Source organism: Triturus cristatus, chromosome 3_2 (genome assembly GCF_964204655.1).
Source record: "Triturus cristatus chromosome 3_2, aTriCri1.1, whole genome shotgun sequence".
Lineage (NCBI taxonomy): Eukaryota > Metazoa > Chordata > Amphibia > Caudata > Salamandridae > Triturus > Triturus cristatus.
The window spans coordinates 1,181,833,068-1,181,856,325 of record NC_140584.1 but is presented as its reverse complement, the minus strand read 5'-3'; the positions used below and the strand labels follow the sequence as shown (position 1 = coordinate 1,181,856,325).

At 47.5% G+C, this 23,258-nt stretch overlaps 1 protein-coding gene and 1 long non-coding RNA gene across 3 annotated transcripts in view; one reads left to right on the top strand and one right to left on the bottom strand.

Moving 5' to 3' along the window:
• Positions 1–23,258, top strand: part of SLC23A3 (solute carrier family 23 member 3) — a 339,671-nt gene that overhangs the window by 175,946 nt on the left and 140,467 nt on the right. The window lies entirely within an intron of this gene.
• LOC146859395 (uncharacterized) overlaps positions 1–23,258 on the bottom strand; it is a 46,073-nt gene that overhangs the window by 16,663 nt on the left and 6,152 nt on the right. The gene's annotated exons all lie outside the window — the stretch shown is intronic.

The following is a 23,258-nucleotide window of genomic DNA, read 5'->3' as shown; positions in this document are numbered from 1 at the left end:
CAGTGAGAATGGTGATCAGTCAACCTTTGCAAAGGGCCGTCCACTCCGCAGCAAAACAAGTCACATTTTTCATTAACTTTTGATACGTTTGAGCTATAAACAATTTATTAGTTTAAATGGTCAGATCATGCAGCAGATCTTGCATTATGAGGCAAATATGGCAGAGCCATAATTATATAGAAAACATTTGCAAACTAGGATATTTTGCCATTCATGTTTGAACTGCTTTTGTGGAAAAAGGGAGAAGTGCTGATGACAAACTCCACGGCTCGAAGACAAATGGCTTGTGCTTCCACATTTTATCGTATTTGGGACATTCTGTGATTAGAAGCATATCCCGCTTTGTGAATATGTTTTAATGTCAATAACTCATTATAATCATGTGTATCCATTGGTTGATTAAACTGGGCAGTGAAATGCCAAACAAATACAAAAAATTGGGATGTTTGCGCATTCTGGCCACACCTCTGGCTCCTCCCACTGATCTAATCTTTGGGTTATTCCGCCCTCTGATTCTCCGCCCACAGTTCCCCTACTTTTTTCCCACCACTACGACCACTGATCATCGTCAGTTGGAAAGTTGAGTCTCAATAGAACTGTGGACCAACACTGAGTGGAGGTTGACGCGTGGATCTTCTTTACAGCTGGGTCTGTGTGGGAGCTGAGCTGGTGTGCCGTCTACTTCACGTTAAATGAGGCCAAACCATTTCAGCACCAAGTCACATTGAAGGAACTCAACTCCTCTGCCCTCTCTAGTAGAATAGGAAAGTCTTGTGGCTCACCCCCAAAACCAAGAGTTTTTTTACATTATTTTCGCATATAAAATTAACACACCATCAGAATCCCTTTGGTGTGAGAAAATGTATCATTTAATCAGCACATCAGACCACAGACTCATAAAATGCCCTGTTGTGGTAGTATTTGAGCACTATCCCTCTACATTAATAATTGTTCCGACCTCTCTATGCTATTGTCATCCAAGGTTGGTAGAACAAACAAGATACATAAACAACAGCGTGTCATATGAATGGATAGAGCACAGTGATCCAGTGGAAAGCCCATTAGGAAATAGTTGCAGTTTTGTGACTGAGACGGAGAAGGTTCATCAAAGACAGCAAGAACAATGACAATGAAAAGAAACAAATAATATTCTGCTTGAGTAACAACAGTCAATGAAATGTGCGGGGGTAGACAAGGGTGACATCCTTTATCAACAAGATGACTTCCAGCTTCTAAGTGTGGCCTATGTAACATTGTCCTAGAAAACACATTTCTATATATCCTAGGAAACTCTTTCCACTGGCAACAGTATTGCATAAGTGTATACACGTATTTTACAGTGTAAAAATCTCATTTTGCACATAGTAAATTTTAAATGAAAACATGAATGCAGAAAACTACTTAACAGAATCGATTAATTGTTTCCCTGTATGGCTGTTTATTCAGTGCTCTGCCCTGCTGCTCTCTTTAATCCCATCAGTTGGGTGGTGTGGCTATATTATTGTTTCTTTTCACCTATCTGGGTTTCACCTGTAGATAAATGACATCTTCTAGCATGAATGCCTGTTTGATGCAGGCATCAGAAGCAACAACATAGATCGACTTCCATGCTGACAAAAGGTTTATGTGCCAAACGTTGACATAAATGTAGAGCTAAAGGTTAATCCATACCCACAAAAGGAATTAGCACGAGTAGACACTGGCACAAATTGTGTTAAAAAAACAATATGTAGAATGATGGGACATACGAACACTTTGTGCAGTTAAGAAGCCATTAACAACAGACTTAACAAGCCCAGAAAAGACACATTGGAGGGGGTCATACACCAACACCAGAAGCAATTACTGCAGTTGTCCAAAAATTACCTCGGAGAAGGCTGTGCAGTGAAAGAGTCTACAAAAGGAGGGTGACAATGTGTGGCAGACCTGAAGAGGTGATCGAACAAAGGAGACACAATAAGAAGACTCTTAGAAAAAGTTGCATCCTCACTTGAATAGACACCTAGCCTACCACTTGCCTCTGGCTTCCAGTTCCTGCTTGTTTTAGACTGAACCAGTGACATCCCCACTGGTTTTCCAGTTGGTGTTTTACCACTCACTGTTCTTCCCGCCAACAGAAGCCCAAGCTACCCCAGGACCAACTTAATGTAGGCCACCGCACGACCACATCAGTAGCCACCAGCACACCTAGCCTGTCACTTGCCTGTGGCCTCCAGCTCCTGTTTTATCCAGACTGATCCAGAGACTCCGCCGCTGCCCGGACATTCCCGCTGATGCCTTCCTGCCCACATTTTTGCACAGTTCTTTCTGCCACAGAAACTCCACCCACCCCAGGACCTACTAAATGTAGGCAGCACCGCAACTGTTCCTCTGGCAAGCTTTTCTGCGCCCTCCTGCACTTGGACCGCGCTGAGCACCATGACCGCTGGCACCCCTACCCCCACAAAGATACATCATCGTGAAGCTCTACACCCTTAACCCCAGATGCCTGGACAAACACTGCGTCGACCCACGCTCCACTGTACGATCTTTCACCTGCACCCACAGCCACTTCACCTGCCACAGCACACACACCAGTCCATCAACCAGCCCCACCCCGAACACACCTAAGACACCACCTAAACAAAAACACCAACTCATATGCGCCCTTCTCGACACACGCTCACTATGTAAACATTCTACCAAATTATGGGACCTCATCACCACCCTCGCACACAACATTGTCTTCTTTACCAAGACCATGGTCAACTGCACATCTGCCCCAGGCATTGCCACAGTAATCCCCGGCGGATATAAAATCACTCACCTGGACCTCACCAACAAGCCGGGAGGAGTAACAGCCATCATCCACAGAGGCCATAGAGTGGACCTCCACCAACACCACTACCACGGAACATCTCAACTTCAAGCTCCACTTGAACCATCAGCAACCTCTAACAGGGAGTGAAGAAATACAACACCTGGATAACCACTTGCCCAGACAACATCATCCCCATCAAGAACAACATCCAGAGAAAATCTTCCAAAAAGGCCAACTGGTACACCCAAGAATTCAGAACAGTGAAACAAGACAGCAAGCAGTTGGAGAGGAGATGGCGCGCCAGCAAGGCCACCTCCGACAGGGCAGCCTTCAAGACCTCCCTCAAACTCTACCACCACCTGCTGACGACAACAAAGAAGACAGTCCTAGCCTCACACATCGAAACCAGCACCAACAACACCAAGGAACTTTTCAACATCGTTAAGGAATTCTAGAACCCGGCTGCCAGCGACTAGATCATATCCTCACAGGAGCTGTGCGACAACCTTGCCGACTTCTGCCACAACAAGATCGCAACCATATACAGAAACGTCGAACCCCAACGCACACCAACGGACTTCCTCACAGATATGCAAACACTGCAACCAACACAAACCACAGACTGACCACCTGAAAGCTCCTCTCCACCCTGGACACCAACTCTACTATTAAATTCATACACTCTGGAGCTCCCACAGACCCATGTCCGCACCACATCTTTAGCCTCGGAAACAAAAGGATCGGCCAGGAACTCACCCGCCTGCTCAACACTACCGCAACATTTCTCAATGCCTAGAAATATGCTGAAGTTAGACCTTCACTGACTCCAGCGAACTCAAAAACTACTGGCCAATCTCACTGCTTTCATTCCCAGCAAAGGTACTGGAAAAAATAATCAACAAGCAACTCATGACACACCTGGAGCCAGACACTGACGAAATCCGAACCGTCCCGAGGAAAAACAGCGGCTCTGTTCATCCTTGACCTTTCTGCAGCCATGGACACCGTATCCCACCACACACTGATCGAAAGACTCCACCACATGGGCATCCAAGGGGAAGCTCTCACCTCCTTCCTCACAGAAGAACCTAGAGGATCCACTGCCCACCTTTTACCTCCGAACCAAAGGAGATCACCTGTGGCCAGTAGCGGCTGGTGCTTTTAAAAAGTGGTGGCAGAAAGTTAAATATAAAGATCAAGTGTGGGGTGGGGGGATCGAGGGCTCAACGCAAATGGGGAGAGGAGGTTTGACTCTCTGTGTTGGCTCAACATGCTGTGATTCAGGCAAATCGCGTAATTGTCTAGTGCCTACAAAAAATGCCCATGTAATGTTATCACCAACTTGAACTGCTGAGCACTACGCCTATAGTCTGATATCGATATCCTGTGTTTTAATATTAGTGCCTCCGCCAAATGTACTACTCGACCATTCAAGCAAGAAATATAGATGCCAATATTTCACCTATTATAATTCCTTTGCAATAAAGATTTGTAACATTGCAGTTTTTTTCTTAATAATACTAATTATAGTCATTTTCATGAAGAGACACCAGGCAGGGAACTGAAAATGGTCTGCCTCTCATTAGGTTTGCATGTTTCCGAATGAGAGACTAGGTCCGCAGACCAGCTCAGCGGGAGTCTGTCACATAGAAAGAGAAAACACTAATAATGTAAATGTACCGTGGTGCACTACCCTTGTAACCTTCGGTTCATAGTTTAGAATGACATGAAAACCTGCCAAACAGACAAAAGAGCGACATAAAAAACCTAAGTGCATAGGATACACTGAATGATGCCTGACAAAACTTTAAAAGCGCCAAATTAAACCTCGCGATGTCGTGACACAGCGCTGATAAAATCAAAAAGTTCTGTTGATTCCCCCACAGCTGAGCGCATGATCGGTTATGAGCCAGGAGGAATCCTTCTCTTGACATTGAAGGCTGCCTGCTGAAAACAGAGAGCACGTGGACAAGCCTGAACCGTGCCTCTGTGATTACACATGTTTACTCAAAGATTCAGATTGCACACATTATCAAATAATATATTTAAAAAAACAGCAATTCACCACTGCTCACCAGGGCCTAGCAGCACACTCTGGGCAGTGGAGACCACACATACTGCTGGCTCACCTCAATAATCGAACAACCGCAATTCCTTCAGAGCAGCCCTTAGTCATTGTCACGTCACCGGTATGCACGTCAGAGCAGCCTGAACAACCAATCCGTACCTTGCTCTCATGCTGTTCGACTAGTAAACACAATGAGAGCAAAGCAAGGATTGGTGTGAGAAGGGGAACCCAGCACTCCAAAGGAGACTGGGGCAGCTCGGATGCATTTCTCCCTGGCTCTTTTGTGACCCGATTCAGAAACCAAAAGTAAGCATGTCTGTGATGTAATGTCAAAGTCAAAAAAGTCAAAGTCTATTGGGAAATAAGAAATGAACTAAGTTTGGAAAATGGGGTATTGTACAGGATTGGGTAAGCAATTGCCCCCATCACGCTCAGAAATAAAATCCTCAGCTTATGCCATATAGGTCACCTAGGTATCTCGAAAACTAAGCAAAGAGTCAGAAATAGTTATTGGTGGCCCGGAATTGACAAGCAGATTGAAGTCCTGATTAGAGACTGCGTGAGCTGCAATGACTCGGACAAGAGTCTGAAAACCTTCAGAGTACCTCTTTCTCCCCTCAATCCTCCTACAATGCGATGGAAGAGGATAGGTTTGGACATTACCGGGCCCATTGAAGGCTATGATGGTGTGACCATTCTGGTGGTCTTGGATCACTTCTCCAAATGGCCTGTAATAAGAATCATTTCAAGTACAGACAGCTCTTCGGTCATTTCATTTCTAGACAAGCTATTCTTGAGTGAGGGGTTACCCAAACACTTGCTTACTGATAATGGCCCTCAATTCTCCTCCGAGGCATTCAAATCATTCTTAGAAAGAAATTGTATCACCCACCACACCACCTAACTCTACCATCCTGAAGGTAATGGCCTCGTCGAACGCTTTAATCGAGTCATTAAATGGCATATACAATTGTCCAGGAATGCCAACCTCAACTGGGAGGCGGAAGTATTCAGACTAATTTGGGCATTTAGGATCTCCCCATGTGCCAGCAGCAATTAATCACCTTTTGTCCTCATGAGGAGCAGTTAACCCCTGAGCAGAGACCTAGGTTGGATGCCCGCATCCAAACAGATAGAGTGGTCACCACAAACCATCAGAAACAACATAGAAAAGGCCAAAAAGTGCTATAAAGTTTGGTACGACACCAGACATGGTGTCAAAGAACATTCTTTCAGGATCGGCGATCAGGTCAAAGTTCGCCTTGAAAGGAAAGTCAGGAAGGGAGAAAGCAGGTTCACCGCTCCCCTGCGCATCAGCAAACTTCACAACAATATAGCCAGACTCAGTGATGGCAAAGTCTGGCACATTAATAGGTTGGCCAAATGTCATTCAGCTGGAAAAGAGCCAAACCGATATCAGCCCAATAGTGCTAATAGAGATGGGTCAAGTCAATGCCAACCCAACAATAGTGCCAATAAAGATTTGTGGGTTGATTATGACAAACCTGAAAGGGGTCACAGTTCCATGCCCTGTAACAATAGGTTGAGTCCTAGAATTGAAGATGTGCAAGATAGCAGTCCTCCACCCACCGCTGACTCCACAGATTGTCACACATCAGACCAGCATGATGAAATCAGCCTTCGCGCTCCTGAGCTTGATCAGAGTGACGATGGTGATTCACATTCTGATTCTGAAGTCAGGTGTGACAGTCATGGTCTCAGGGGTAGGTTTTGATGATTTTGTTTGAGAATAATTGTTTTGTTTTTAAACATTCAAGAGAGTTAAGATGTGTTGTAATGTATTCATGAGCTATGTCACACGCTGCACCAACCGCGTGACAGCAACTGCCCACAGCCTCTCCTGTTCGAGAGCACCCATGGTCATTCACACCTTCCCATTGGTTCCCCAACATTCCACATCCCTAACCCCTATCCGTGCCGGCTTCCAACCGTAATAACGGATTATTGTAACCCTGACTTGCGAACCGCACACAGTGTGGGGCTATAATGGAATAAACTCACAAATCCTCCTTACAGCGTCTGCTTCTTTTCCACAGTCTGGTTGGGCACAGTAACCAATCCAAGTCCAACTAGTCATGCGGACCAGGCTATAGATGCTTGCTTCCAATCACCAGGATTGGCCACACCTTGCCCTACCCAGATACTGGTAGCCAGGCTTGAAAAACGCTGTGGCCGCAGTGAATAATTATATATGGCAATTCGATTGCCAGTGGGTGTGGTGGCAACAGGAGTAGAGGGTCAATGCCCCCACGCCCAAAGGAAAAAAAAGCTGCTGCCTATGGTGTCCCCCAGGGCTCATTCCTCAGCCGCAGGCTCTTCAATGCATATTTGCCCCGCTGGCCAACATCGTCAGATCCCACAGTCTCTACATAATTTCCTACGCAGACGACACCCAACTCATCCTCTCACTTACTGACAACCCCACTACCACCACCAGTACCAACTTCCAAGGATGCATGACAATCGTCACCGACTGGATGAAGAACTACTGCCTGCAGCTGAACATAGACAAGACATAAGTAATGATCTTCGGCAACACATGGAACGATTCCTGGTGGCCATCAAACCTAAGACCCACACTCCAACCATGCCAGAAACCTCAAAATCATCATTGAAAACAAACTCACCATGAAATTACAGATTAACGCCGTCTCCTCCACCTCCTTCCTCACTCTGTGCAAGCTATATAAGATCTTGAAAGGGCTACCCCTAAACGTGAGACTCACCTTCACACAGGCCCTTATCACCAGCTGACTGGACTACGGCAACACCCTCTACGTAGGAATCGCCGCACCCCTCCTACAGAGAATTCAGACCATACAGAGTGCTGCAGCCAGACTCATTCTCGGCCTTCTCTGACAAACCCACATCACACCCCACCTCAGGCAACTCCACTGGCTCCCTGAACAGAAGAGATGCCAATTCATGCAGCTGAACCACGCACACAAGGCTCTACACAACCAAGGACCTCCTTAAATTTACCACCGCCTGAACTTCCACCAGCCATTTAGAAGACTACGCTCTGCCTCCCTCTCACTTCCCCATAGTCCCTGCATATACCGAATATGAAGTGGAGGACCCCTCTTCTACCAGACTGCAGTAAAGACCTGGAACAGCCTCACCATGCAGTTGCGGACCATCACCTTACTTCGGGAATTCCGAATGGCCTTCAAGACCTGGCTGTTGGAATAAGCCTCTGGGACCTGCAAGAGCCTGGATACCCTACTGGGTGATAACCCGCGCTTCATAAATCCTGATTGATTGATTTGATCCAACTACAAGTAGGTCACAAGCTGGACCAGTGCAAATTAAATTACATCTTGTAGTGCATCGCCTGCCATCAGCACATGTGCAGAAGTTGCTGGGGTATCACAAAGAGCACTATCTGCATTCCTGCTATGTGGACTGAAGGAAGCCATGCCCATCACACCACAGCACCTCAGGTTCACCAAACCAGACCAGAGAGTATATGACAGGTCATGTTTAATCATGTGACAGGTCATGTTTAATCTATCTCTACCCAATCCCACACCCGACCACAAATAAGAGACCAGAGTTGCACATGACATCATGCCTTATGACATCACACACACGTCCAAAGGCCCTAACTGTAGAAGCCTACACCACAGAACAAAGCTGACACTTAACACTAGAGAGATGTTTTTAGCATTCCCCAGTCCTGAGCTCGATGCCTAAACCCATTATGGGAGCTTTTTCAGGAGTCCAAGTGCAGATAATTATAGCCTTTTACCACTGGTGTCCTGAAACATAATCTTTCTATTGAGCCCAAAACTAAACACCAAGTACACTCTTTTTGCACTTGAGCTTCAGTAGGCCAAAGTCGAACCATCCAAGGCTTACACAGGGAGGTGGTGTGGGCTTAGAGACTCAGAACTCAATAAAACAACCAACACAGGTAAATAAATCAAAGACCTGCCAATTCTTATTCTTCAGGAAATAAAAAATATTTGTACTCAATCAGTGCTTATTAAGAGCGGCTACTCTCCCATGAGGGTATCAAGGTGCTGGGGGGTGGGGTGGTTGAACTGTGGTTCATTTGAAGAGCCAGGTCTTGAGATCCTTCCTGAATTGTGTCAGAGACGGGGAGAGTCTGAGGTGAAGAGGCATGGCGTTCCAGGATTTGGCGGTGAGGTAGGAGAACGATCTTCCTCCGGTCCTGGTCTTGCGGATCCAAGGGACGGTGGCCAGAGCCAGTTGGACAGAGTGGAGGTGGCTGGTGAGTGCGTGGAATGAGAGGGGGTGGTCCAGCGTCGTGGAGGGCTTTGTTAGTGTGTGTGTGGAGCTTGAAGTCGATTCTTTTGTTGACTGGGAGCTAGTGGAGTTTTTGTAGGTGTTCAGAGATGTGGCTGCGGCGGGGGAGGTTGAAGACCAATCTGGCTGCGGTGTTCTGCATGTTCTGGAATTTTCTGAGGAGTTTCTGGGTGGTGCCTATGTAGAGTACTCACTTCATACACAAAGTAATACTGCATACCATATCAGATAGCAACAGTTGTCACAGATGCTTAGATGGTCAAACAGCGGTTCTAGTAGCGACAGTTCTTGCTGATACTCTGTTCAAAACAAATGTGGTTCCTGAGGTATTTCATCTGGGGTAATCTGTACTGTGGGGCCAATCATCAACATCAAGTAATTTCTGGCAAATAGGTTCATGACTTTTCTTGGTAAACTAGAGTTCCTTTTGTGTCCGGGTTCATTCCTTTGAGTGGAAGTCATCCTACATTGACTGCTGATCAGCAGGCTCAGCACCTCCTCTGCTGGTGTACGCCAAGCACAGCCCACCAAGCTGTGATGTTGAGGTTCTCGCAACAGCCCAGCCGTCATGGTCTTACTGCAGCCTAGCGATTATGGTCTTGGGTCTCGCAGAATTGGGTCTCGCAAAACTGAGTAAGCCGCCCAGCAGAATTGAGAAAGCAGCCCAGCACCAGTTGAGAAGAGGAAGTGCCAGGATCATAGTGCGTGTGGTCTGGTGGATGATGCTGCGTGGGTTCTTCCTTGGGCTCATTCACAAAAACCCACCACACAAACAAACAAAGGCAGCAATCACCCCAGATAATAGTGTTGAAGGCATGTCGCAGCCTTCTTTGCTGATATTGATCTTCTCTTGCCACTTGCAGATTTCTTCCCAGTACAATTGTGTACTGCAGACCACTGACAGAATTCCCACAACACATGAGGCTCAGGTTGTGATGTTTCCCCGCCCCATGCAATAGGGACACTCCAAGGCCCGAAGACCTTACCCTTGGCACAGCGGCTTAGGTGGCTTTGATTAATCTCTCCTCTGCTCCTTCATAGCGCCTCCCCTACAGAGTATCATCTTTTTTGGGCAATGGCACCACCAATGCTCCTCATGGGCGATCAGTCAGCTCTCTGTCTCAAAGCAGGATACAGGCACCGCACAGTGATTGAACTTCTCTCCTTACTGGTCCCAAACCTGGCAAGGGGAGTTGGCAATAGTTACCCCAGTCTTAGACCTCAAAGATTTTTTGGGTCACCACTGGAAAGGAAACTCCCACAATTCAGAAAAATACATTTTGGCACACTAGCTGGTTTATATCCAAGTTGCAGACAGTACTTTTGTACTTCACCAATGCTTTTGCTTATTTAATTCAACCTGGTTCTGCCAATGCCTTTGTGATTAACACTACTGAGTTGGATCCAATACAAAGGGTCCCTAGAATGCTCTGGGGAAAGCCATACAGTTTGCATCTGCAGTCTGGAGTCTACCACAACCCCTCCATCTTAGGTACTACTAGAATGTAATAAAGACAAAATGTATCCCGTATGTGGTGTGTCTGCACTGTGCTGGATGTGTGTGCAGTGTTCTGTGTAAGATGATAGGGTATGCCATCAGTTAGAGACTCTGAGATCTGTTTTGAGATGTCTTAACAATACCCGTTCAGTAGTGGATATAAGATGATAATCACTTAGAGAGGAGCCTGTGCCTGTTATATTTTACATTAATAACCATAACTTAAAAGCCCATGGCTGTCAGGTACTAAATTGTATTTAAGTACTAATTTCTTGAATTTACAATCAATCAATCAAGTCATTTGTAAAGCGCACTACTTACCCGTGAGGGTTTCAAGGCGCTGGGAAAAAGGGGGCCGGGGGGGTGGGGTGCTGCTGCTACTGGTCGAAGAGCCAGGTCTTGAGTCGTCTTCTGAAGGTCAGCAGGTCTTCGGTTTGTCTTAGGTTGAGGGGGAGGGTGTTCCAGGTCTTAGCGGCACGGTGGGAGAAGGACCTGCCTCTGGATGTGGTTCTGCGGATGCGCGGGACCGTTGCCAGGGCGTGGTCAGCGGAGCGGAGCTTCCTGTTGGGTACGTAGAAGGAGAGTCGACTGTTGAGATAGGCTGGGCCGGTTTTGTGGTGTGCCTTGTGTGCGTGGACCAGGAGCTTGAAGGAGATTCTTCTGTCGACGGGGAGCCAGTGCAGGTTCCTCAGGTGGGGGGTGATGTGGTCGCGGCGCGGGATGTTGAGGATTAGGCGTGCAGATGCGTTCTGGATTCTTTGCAGTCTGTTGATGAGCTTGGACGAGGCTCCGGCGTAGAGGGCGTTTCCGTAGTCGAGTCTGCTGCTGACAAGGGCCTGGGTGATTGTTTTCCTTGTGTTTGTCGGCATCCATCTGTAGATCTTGCGGAGGATGCGGAGGGTGTTGAAGCAGGTGGAGGAGACTGCATTGACTTGTTTGGTCATGGTGAATTTTGAGTCGAGAATGACTCCCAGGTTGCGTGGTTGGTTGGTAGGGGCCGGGGGTGTCCCCAGTGATGCGGGCCACCAGGAGTCGTCCCATGCTGAGGGGTTGAGCCCGAGGATCTCCGTCTTGTCTGAATTCAGCTTAAGACAGCTTTCCTTCATCCAGTCGGCGACTGCCTTCATTCCCTGGTGGAAGTTGGATTTGGCGGTGAGAGGGTCCTTGGTGAGGGAGAGGATCAGCTGCATGTCGTCGGCGTAGGAGATTATGTTGAGGTTGTGCTGTCGGGCGATGCGTGCTAGTGGTGCCATGTAGACGTTGAACAGCGTCGGGCTGAGGTAGGATCCCTGTGGGACGCCGCAGATGGTCTCGGAGGCCTCGGATCAGAACGGGGGGAGGCGGACTTTCTGAGTTCTGCCGGTGAGGAAGGAGGTGGTCCAGTCCAAGGCCTTGTCACGGATCCCTGCGTCGTGGAGGCACGTGCGTAGTGTGCGGTGGCAGACGGTGTAGAAGGCGGCGGAGTAATCCAGGAGGATGAGGGCCGCCATCTCGCCGTTGTCTAGCAGGATCCTGATGTCGTCTGTGGTGGCGATGAGGGCGGTCTCGGTGCTGTGGTTGCTGCGGAATCCTGACTGGGAGGGGTCCAGGATGTTGTTGTCTTCGAGGTGACAGGAGAGCTGGATGTTAACTATCTTCTCGATGACCTTTGCTGGAAACGGAAGCAGGGAGATGGGCCGGAAGTTCTTGAGGTCGCTCGGATCCGCCTTGGGTTTCTTCAGTAGGGCGTTGATCTCTGCGTGCTTCCAGTTCTTAGGGAAGGTAGCGGTCTCGAAGGAGAGGTTGGTGATGTTGCGCAGGTAGGGTGCGATGGACCTGCCGGCTTTGTTGAAGATGTGGTGTGGGAGAGAGTCGGACGGGGATCCGGAGTGGATTGTGCCCATGGTCTTGATTGTGTCCTCGATGCTCACGTTGGCCCAGGTTGTCAGGGAGTCGTGGTTGGTGTGGTGCGGTGGGTCCGGCGTGTCGAGGCCTTTAAGGGTTGTCCGTGGGTTGAAGCTGTCATGGATGTCGGTGATCTTGTGGTGAAAGAAGGTGGCGAGGGAGTCGCATAGGGCTTGCGATGGCGGGCTATCATTGGCGCTGGAGCTGGGGTTGGAGAGTTCCTTCACGATGTTGAAGAGCTCCTTGCTGTTGTGTGCGTTGTTGTCAAGGCGGTCTGAGAAGGAGGTCCTTTTGGCGTTCCTGATGAGGTGGTGGTGGTTGCGGTTGGCGTCTTTGTGGGCAGCGCAGCTGTCCGGCATCTTGTTGCTGTGCCAAATGTTCTCCAATTTCCGGCAGGTGTGCTTTGAAGCGAGGAGTTCCGGGGTGAACCAGCTGTCTCTTTTGCTGGTGTCTCTATATTGGCTGGCATTTTCAGCGGGGTTAAGGTGTTGGCGCAGTCGTTCATCCAGCATCCGAGGGTGAGTGCACCATCGTCGGGGTTGGTGGGGTTGGTCGGTGGGTTTAGTGCAAGGCTTGTCTGTAGTTGTTCTTCAGTGACTTTGCCCCAGCAGCGGTGGGGGATCTGTACGGTGCGGTGGTGGTCTGTTCAGGTGAGTTCGGATGCGTGGCTGAAGGCAACATGGGGGCTTGAGGAGAAGATGGCATCAAGCGTGTGACCGGCGATGTGGGTCGGTGTTGTGACGAGCTGTTTTAGTCCGAGGTTGGCAAGGTTGTCGATCAGGATGGAGGAGTTGTTGTCTTTGTTGTTCTCCAGAATGTTTACAATGTTTATGAATGTCCATCGACACAACCGAGAAGTGTGGTGGTCTCAAGTATTTGGCTTCCAGGGAGCTTCTTGATTTACCCTCACAATCTGCACCATTTTGCTCAGACACAACAGTGATGTAAAACTCAAGCGTTCTTTCCCTCACATCTCCACAGGCTCAAGTGCAAGTACCAAGGACAGGACAAGATCACCACTCTGGTCAGTTCCACACAGCACCACAACACTGTTGTGTGTCGCTTTAGATACCCGTATATAGGTCTATTGAATCATGTCCTTATATAAGTACAATTCGACTTGTCCTTATTTAGGCATAATATTTCTGTCCTTATTTAGGCATTGGCCATGCAGATCCAAATACAGGCATGGTCACCTACATCCGTCTATCCCACGTCACAACGAGTTCTTAGAAACCAGACCCTTAAGCCGTTGGGATTTTCCCTGCTTGGATTATTGATTTCTCCAAGAACTCATCTATTATGCATGAACTACTATTCCTTAGAGGTTCATTCATGATGTCTTCCTCTGCCCGACTTTACATCAATGCTAGCATTCCTAGACACCTTCCAGGTATAAATATACCTTCACTTGCCCTGGCAAACTACGGTACGGCTCAGCTCGGCTATACGGCTCGCCACGGCAAGTCCTGAAGGAGTTTGAGTCCCCGCCTGACGCACTGAACAGACGCTGTCTTCCCTGCACGCAGAGATTCCAGCTTCCAGTGTTCCAACTCCCCTTGCGGGGTGTTAGAGTTCGAGATCTGTAAAGAGATTCTCACCTCTCTCATTCTAAGGTATGGAGCTGACTAGAATCTAAGGAAATTCTTGGCATCTCATATAATATACTAACTTAAACTCATACCAACTATAGCTTAAATCAGCACATACTTCCTACCTCGCACTACATTCAAGTTGGGTACACTGGGGTAGAATTATTTAGAAGCACCAGATGAGTATTCACTTTTAGCCTGTGTATTTATGTGTATGTATATAGATATAGGTCGTAGCTAAAAGACAATGCTTTTGCAGTTTTACTTCTTCTTACTGCTGACGCTGTGCATATTATATCTTGCTTACTGTCTAATGATCGTGACAGCTCATATCTCTTACACGAGAACCAAGACTGTTCAATAAATCCTTTTTTATTGAAAACGCCCGTCTTCCTATTTTCTGTGTAACTCTGAAGAAACTAAGCATGCACGATTGACAGAGTGAAACTGTTATCTATTGTTTCCATGATTCTGAGACACGTTCCGATTCTGAAAGGAAACAAAGTTGTCATGTTTATGCGGTTGTCAGAAACTAATCCCTTCTTGTTCATTTGAGAAGTTTCTAGTGACCTCCGAGTTAGCTGGCACACAAGTATTTAAGTTTAATATACTTGATAGGGGCATACTGACCTCAGTCCTATGCACAGAACTATAGTATATATTATTCCAATGCCCAGAGCCTATAAGGGAAATAGGAAGAACAATAGTTACTTACCTGTAATCTGTGGTTCTCCAGTATTGGTGTCTTTCATAGATTCACATGCCTGAATCATTCCCCGTCGTCGGAGTGGGAGTCCCACGGTACATAAAAAGCAATAATTATGCATATACCAAACGAAAAACCTTGGTAACCTGAACCAGGAAGTAAAGTAGCCTAAGCTACAAGGGAAAAAACTTCCACAGCTATGACTATCACTGTCATTATATACAGTCCAAACTGCAGCCAATCAGGCGACAGCACCCACCAGAATGTTCTCCTCAGAGGCTCAGGCTGTCAGATTTTCTCGCACAGGAGTGAAGTAATATACCATAGCCTAAAAAGCCTCTGAGGGGAGGTGGGCGGGTTGCATGTGAATCTATGAAAGACACCAATACTGGAGAACCACAGATTACAGGTAAGTAACTATTGTTCTTCTCCAGTATTTGGGGTGTCTTTCATAGATTCACATGCCTGAATCAGAGTAGATAGCAGTACATAACCTTTTCCTCATAAGACGCCACCTTTATATATATCTACATATATATATATACCATATACATTATGAAACAGTATAACCATACAGAAATACACATGTGTTTCAATTTATGCAAAACAATTTCACATCACAAAAGCGTCTTATAAAAGCATAGCGGAGGAGGGAGAACAGAGGCTCACCTTATTTGAAAAGATTACGTAGAACAGCTTGTCCCACTGAACCATCCGCATCACTTGCAGCTTCCAAACAGTAGTGTCTGGTAAACGTATGGCAGCTGGACCATGTTGCCGCTTTACAGATCTGGTGAAGAGGCACACCGGCGAAAAGAGCTGTAGATGACGAGATTGCTCTCGTAGAGTGTGCTCTTGGGGTCGCTTGTAGTGGTCTTCCAGCTTGATCATGGCATAAACAAATTGCAGCTGAGATCCAACGAGCTATGGTTGGCTTTGATACTGAATGGCCTTGACGTGGTCTGCCATAAGCTACCAAGAGCTGGTCCGATTTGCGCAGCGGTGCTGTACATTGTAAGTAAAACTTCAGACATCTCTTGATGTCTAGGGAATGCAAGGCCCTTTCTGCAGCTGTTTGCGGATTTGGAAAGAACGTTTTCAAAACTATGGGTTCATTAAGATGGAAATCCGTCGGGACCTTTGGCATAAATTTTGGATTAGTGCGCAGCACCACAGAATCAGATGTGAATTGCAGAAAGGGTGGATGAATAGTGAACGCTTGAAGGTCACTAACCCTTCTTGTAGAAGTTATAGCCAATAATAAAGAAACCTTCCAAAAAAGGAACTTTAGAGCCGCCTTGTGGATGGGCTCGAAAGGATGCCTCATTAGTTGTGAAAGCACTATATTAAGGTGCCAAGAAGGAGGCGGACGCCGAATAGGCGGAAACATCCTAAATAGCCCCTTAAAAAATTGTTGGATGACTCTGTTGGAATAGAGAGAGTTAGTACCATCCTGTCGGAATCTTGAAATTGCAGCCAAGAACACCTTCAAAGTAGAGTGGGAAAGACCAGACCTCGCCAATTGTAGAAAGAAAGGTAGAAGTTGTTCCGGCTTTGCGTGGATCGGATGGAGATTAACGGATTGACACCACATGCAAAACCTCTTCCACTATAGTTTGTAGGTCTTAACAGTTGCTGGTGCTCGAGCATTGGCCAAAACGTCTTGGCAGTCCGGAGGGATATCTAGGTGTGCAAATTCAAGCTGTTGAGGAGCCATGCCGCTAATCTCAGCGATGCTGGGTCCGGATGACAAATTTGACCGTTCTGAAGGGTCAGAAGATGTGGAATTGGTCGAAATTGTATGGGCTCGGCCTCCGAGAGGAGGAGAAGTTCTGTGAACCAGTACTGGCGGGGCCACCTGGGAGCAATTAAGATCATGCGGCAAGGCTGTTGTTTGATCTTGCGCAGAACTCTTGGAACCAACGGGATCGGTGGAAAGGCGTAAGCATATGTTTGCGACCAATTCATCGAAAAGGCATTCCCCAGCGAGTCCTTGTGGGGAGCCCAGCTTGCGAAGAATGGGCATTTGCGGTTCTGGCTGGTCGCAAAGAGGTCTATATCGGGATGCCCCCATTTGTGAAACACTTCGTCTAGGAATGGTTGGTGTAACTCCCATTCGTGATTCGACGTTGTGGTCCTGCTGAGGGAATCCGCCAGAACATTCGTGATTCCCGGGACGTGAATGGCTTTGAGGTTGAGCTTGTGGCGGATCGCCCAATCCCAAATCTCTTGCGCTTGCTGGGATAGGAGGGCTGACCTCGTCCCGCCTTGTTTGTTCACGTAATGCATACTTGTAGTGTTGTCTGTTCTTACAAGTATGCATGCTCCTCGGATGATGGTCTGGAAGGATTTTAGAGCCAGGAATATGGCTCGCAGTTCTAGCAGGTTGATATGCCACTTTCTTTGTTCTAGTGTCCACCTGCCATTGATTGTCATTCCTTGAAGGTGCGCTCCCCAACCCTCGAGGGATGCGTCTGTGGTGACTGTGAACTCCGGCATTTCGACCAGAAATGGGGAACCCTCTTTCAAGTGGTCCATCTGACTCCACCATTGAAAGGCCTCTCGCATTCGTGGGGTGATGTGAATGAGATCCTCGAATGACCCTGTGACCTGAAGCCATTGCAGATTGAGTTCCTCCTGCAACGGTCTCATTCTGTACCGACAGTTGGGAATGAGATGAATGCAAGACGAAATCATCCCTAGGAAGGATTTGTATACACGGACTGAAACGCACTCTTTTGATTTTAGAGAGCGCGCAAGATTGCATATCTTGGTTTGCCTTTCTTTTGATACGAAGGCTTTGACCAGATCCGTGTTCAACGTCGCTCCTAGAAACGTTCTTCTTTGCGAAGGAATTAGATGTGATTTCTCCAGATTTGTTGATAAACCCAGGGATTGGAAGAGTAAAAGGCATTTCTGAACATGCTCGGATGCTACCTTGGCGGAACTCGCCTTGATAAGACAGTCGTCCAGGTACGGGAATATCTGAACTCCCTGCAGACGGAGATGCACAGTCACTGGCGCTATGACCTTTGTGAAGACTCTGGGTGCAGAACGGAGTCCAAATGGGAGGACTTTGAATTGGAAATCCCTGCCAGCCACTCTGAACCGTAAATATTTTCTGTGCCTTGGTAGGATTGGTACGTGAAAATAGGCGTCCTGCAGGTCGAGGGTGGCCATGTAATCTCCCATCGACAGCAACTGCAGAATTTCTTGGAGCGTCAACATCCGGAACGACATTTTCTTTAGGAATTGGTTGAGGGCGCGAAGGTCGAGAATTGGACGCCACTCTCCTGATTTTTTCCGGATGAGGAAAAATCTTGAGTAAAAGCCCGTTCCCTTTTGTAAGAGAGGGACTTTTTCTATTGCTCCTTTTTGAATCATCAAATTTATTTGGGAAAAAGCTCCTTGAGATGAGCAGGGGGTGGACCTTTGGGAGGAGAATTTGGCGGAATCTTTGTGAATTCCAGAGCATGTCCTCTGGATATTATATCTAATACCCACTTGTCTGAGGTAATCTTGGACCAATTTGAATAAAAGTGGGATATTTGACCTCCGATTCTTGTACGTGGGAACGGTAGAGATGGTGGCAGGTGGCTGAACTCATTGCTTCTTACCGGACTCTCGTCCGCGAAAGAACTGCTTCTTACGCGACTGCGAATATTGTTGATTTCGCTGTCCGTAATACTGCTGGCGATAATTTTGAGATCTTTGGTTATACTGAGAGGTTTGAAAGGAACGCTGCTGGTTATTACCTCCCCTGCTAGAGAAGGATCCACGTCCTCTGGCTCCGCGGAAGGTAGATTTTCGGAATTGCAAACTACCCAGGGACCTTGCCGTCTCCGTATCCTTCTTTATTGCCTGTAGCGCTTCATCTACATGTGCACCGAACAAGGATTCGCCATCAAATGGCATGTCTATAATTTTAGACTGCACCTCCTGGCGAAACGATGTGGACTTCAGCCAGCCCTGCCTTCTCAGCACTGCGGCTCCTGCCAGCTGCCTGAAACCAGTTGATGCCACATCCACTGCTGCGTCGATGATTTCCGCAGACGCATACTCTCCTTCCTGCAGGATCTTTATAGCTTCAGATTTTGAAGGCTCCGGTAACATGTCGAGGAAAGGAGAGATGTCGGACCACATCTGGCGGTCGTATCGCCCTAAAATCGCTAGGGAGTTTGCAGCCCGAACTGTGGTGGCTGCCATCGTAGACACTTTCTTTCCTATTGCGTCCAACCTTCTACCATCTCTATCAGGTGGAGCTGATATGGGTGTTGAGGGATTTCTAGCCCGTCTCTGAGCTGCTTGTGCTATAACCGAGTCTGCCTTAGGTTGACCAATCAGGCATGCTGGTGAATTACTTGGGGCTCTATATTTCTTGTCCAGCCTTGGTAACACTGCTGGAAGAGAATTAGGGGTAGCCATCAGTCTCAATCCCTCTTTCCAAATAAAGTCAATGATTGGGATTGCCCGGACCTGCTTCCTTGGTTGGTCCTTGAAGTCATATAGGAAGCAGTCATCTTCCTTTGTTTCCATGGGAATTAGGAATCTCTTGGTCGCTCTTTCCATCAATGAATGGAAATTCCCAATGTCCACCGGGGGAGAGTCCACCGGAGCTGGAGCACTTGGAGAAGGAGTTTGTACTTGGTAATTATCCCACTCCGACATGATAGATTGATCATCTACCTCTCCTTCCTCCCTTTCATCGTCTGAAACCTGCAATTGCCGAGATGGCAACGGAGAAGGTGGTCTTGGTGACTGGAGCGACGACAACTGTACTCGTGGTCTGGGCGTAGCCGGAAGAGATTCCGCCGTTTCCGAAGGAGGAAACCGTCTATAGTAATCTTGCAACGTATACTGCAGATTATCAAGTAGTTCCAACGGCATTTGACCAGACGGCACTGGTGCAGGTGGTGTTGGCTGTGGTTCCATATTAGGATGTTCGTATTGTTCATCCTCATCATCCTCATCATCCTCATCTTGATATTTGATGAGAAGCTCCGATGGACTCCTTGCTGTCCGAAATCTCTCATCTTCTTCGGAGTCGTTATCCTCCGATTGTAAAAGTTGTGCCGGTAATTTTAGAGGCGATATAGCCTCTAAAGACGATCCTCTACGCTGTAGAAGCGTAGATACTGGTGACCTTTGATCAGACACGACAGACGACGGAGTCGCAGTCCATACCTGCATATCCATGCAGGTAGATAGTGAAGGTGGTAACACTCGTGTCGACGGAACGAATCCTGACGTTACAGCCGATGACGAGGCTGTTTTCGTCGACGAGATGGCATCCGTCGACGATGGGACAATCTTCGCTGACGACGGTGCCGACGACGAGGCAACCTTCGTCGACGATGGTGCCGTCGACGAGGTCGTCTTCGACGACGAGGGCGTCGACGCGTCTATCCTCGTCGACGGGGTTTTCTTCGTCGACGAGGTATTCTTCGTCGACGAGGTATTCTTCGTCGACGATGCAACTGTCGACGGTGCCACAATCTTCGTCGACGGGGTAGACGTCGACGAAGTAGTCGGCGGAGCCAGCTTCTTGATTCTTACCGTCGACGGAACGGAGACGAGAGATGACACTTCCCTCGTCGACGAGATGGGTTTTACACTCACCGAAACCAGCGTCGACGGCGATGAAGCTGAAGACATTATCATTGAAGGTCTCGGCGACGAGAATGTAATCGTCAACGTTGAAATCGCGTCGACGATAATAACTGTCGACGCCACTGCCGTCGACGGCGCCGTCGACGACGGCAATCTCACCTGAGGTGATTTCTTGTCAGGAAAACTCTTAGCTGGCTGGGTTTTTCCTGTTTTCCCAGGGGGCGTAGAGGGCTTGGATCCTGAAGGTGGAGATGTCTTCTTAGATGAAGACGAAGACTGTCCCGAGCCCTTAACAGACTGGACTCTCCTCGACACCTTTGCCCCAGTAGAAGAAGATTCTTCCCCAGCCACCCTTTTTCTGGACGAGATAGAGGATCCAGAGGCAGTTTCTATCTCTGATAAAGGCGCATCTTTATCCTTAAGCTTCTGTAGCCACAGAAGAAGGCGTCCTTCCCTATCTCTTAAGGTCTTCTGAGAGAAGGTACGGCAAATCTTGCACTCCTTCACCTCATGATCAGGATAGAGGCAATAGATGCATTTTTTGTGAGGGTCCTCAGAAAAAAGCCTAAGCTTTCCACAGGACTCACAAGACCTGAAGAGTGATTTCTTTGTAGTTGACATCCTAGAAGTTGTAGAAACAGCAGAAACTTGAAGAACTGAGCAGAGCTCAGGGAGACTCCCTTCACACGACGTGCGGTAGAAAATCTAACAACCTGAGCCTCTGAGGAGAACATTCTGGTGGGTGCTGTCGCCTGATTGGCTGCAGTTTGGACTGTATATAATGACAGTGATAGTCATAGCTGTGGAAGTTTTTTCCCTTGTAGCTTAGGCTACTTTACTTCCTGGTTCAGGTTACCAAGGTTTTTCGTTTGGTATATGCATAATTATTGCTTTTTTATGTACCGTGGGACTCCCACTCCGACGACGGGGAATGATTCAGGCATGTGAATCTATGAAAGACACCCCAAATACTGGAGAACTACACTTCAACGCTTCCCATGCATGCAGTTCCACCACAACCCTACACCCTTCCAACCAACCACAACCTATGCTGTAGAGTACTGGCTGTGGCTAATGGAATTCAGTGCTTCAGCAGGGGTAGGAAATCCTACATGAATGCAACTACAACAAAACCTGTCCACTCAGAAGGGTCGAAAGAGTGCCCTCTCTGCAAAGATGGGACCCTTCCATTTCTCCAATCAACAAGGAGAAGCAAACACTAAAGAGGAAACTGTTGTCAAGTATGGCGATCTTGGATGGTCAGAGGACTAACATACCCATACGCAGATCCCTGTGTTGTACCAATGAGGCTAATGGCTTCAATTTATGTGGGCCCACTTAGCCTTTTACCCTAAACCTGCTACAGAAAGGCTCAAAATTGAGTTAGGTACCAATACACCTCTGAGATCACTGCAATGGTATGTTTATTCAGTACGTCACCCTAAGGTCTGAACTAGAGAGCCTCAGTTTCTCATTAAATTATATGGCAACATTTTGTTTTATTGCAGTGATATTTAATGTTAATGTATTTTAATGCATTCCCTTGTGAATTTGTTTTTGTTGTTTATTGAATTTGTATAAATATATGTATAATAAATGTAGCATTACAACTTTTATACTAAAAGAAAAATGTGTTCTGGTTCTTTGCAAAGCATGAAAAATATTGTACGTATAATCCAAATGGACTGGACAGATCTTCACTGTATCACTGTCTGCATCACAGAATCAGTAAAGAAGAAAGGTTCAACTAAAGAAACCCAAATAATGGAAAAGGAGCATACAGTGTATTAACTTGAACGATCTGACATCCCTCTGCAATAATATCTTGATACCTCCCTTGTATATGGCAGATGTCCATGACTTCACAAACCACTAAAACAACTCCATGATGAACATTTTGGACTCAATAGCACCCTTGCAGCTAAAAGGAATGTCCACCAGAGACTCAAAACCATGGTTCAATGGCTGTATTAATGCAGAAAGATGTAAACTTAGACTAGCTGAATAAGCATGGAGATCCTACCGTCCCTCGAAAACCTTAAACTCCTAAGATCTATGAGGAACACCTACAACAAACATATCAGAAGCTAGAAAGTAATTTTTTTTTAGAAGCCAATTAGATAAAACTAGAAATTATCCCAAAAAACTGTTCGAACTGGTCAAGCTACAAACCAATAATCAACCCAACACTTCTCCCACAGGTTCTAATCCATGCCAAATTGCAAGGATTTTGCCTCCTTCTTCATGGAAAAGACAAGAAAGGTCAAAAATGACATGTGGTCAGCTACGGAGCACCTTCCTTTCACACCTATAATTGTAGCACCCCCATAACCCCATACTGTTGAGACACCAGGTCTCTCAGATCACGCCACAGTGCTAAATGGATCGCGAGCGTCGGACTGTCCAAGGCCGGTTTCCTGACACATTCCCTACCTGCTTCTCTGGCGGCTCTTCTCTGGTGGCTGGCTGGGGCAGGACTCAGTCCCCCAGCATTCCACGCAGGGACAGTCCTTCTGATGCCGTAAAGGCACCACACTACTCCTGCAGCGCAGGTCTCAAGTTCGAGGCCCATTTCCTACCACATTCCCTATCTACTTCTCTAGCGGCTCTTTTCTGGCTTCTGATTGGAGTGGGACTAGGTCCCCCAGCATTCCACGCGGCACAGGAAGCATGGGCAGTCCCCACAATGCCGTAAAGGCACCACAGTACTCCTGCAGCAGGGGCCGCACGTTGGCGTGCCCAGGCCGCGCCCGGGCCAAGGGCGGGCCCATCTGCGCCAGTCAGTGGCCAGAAGGGATTGGGCCCCC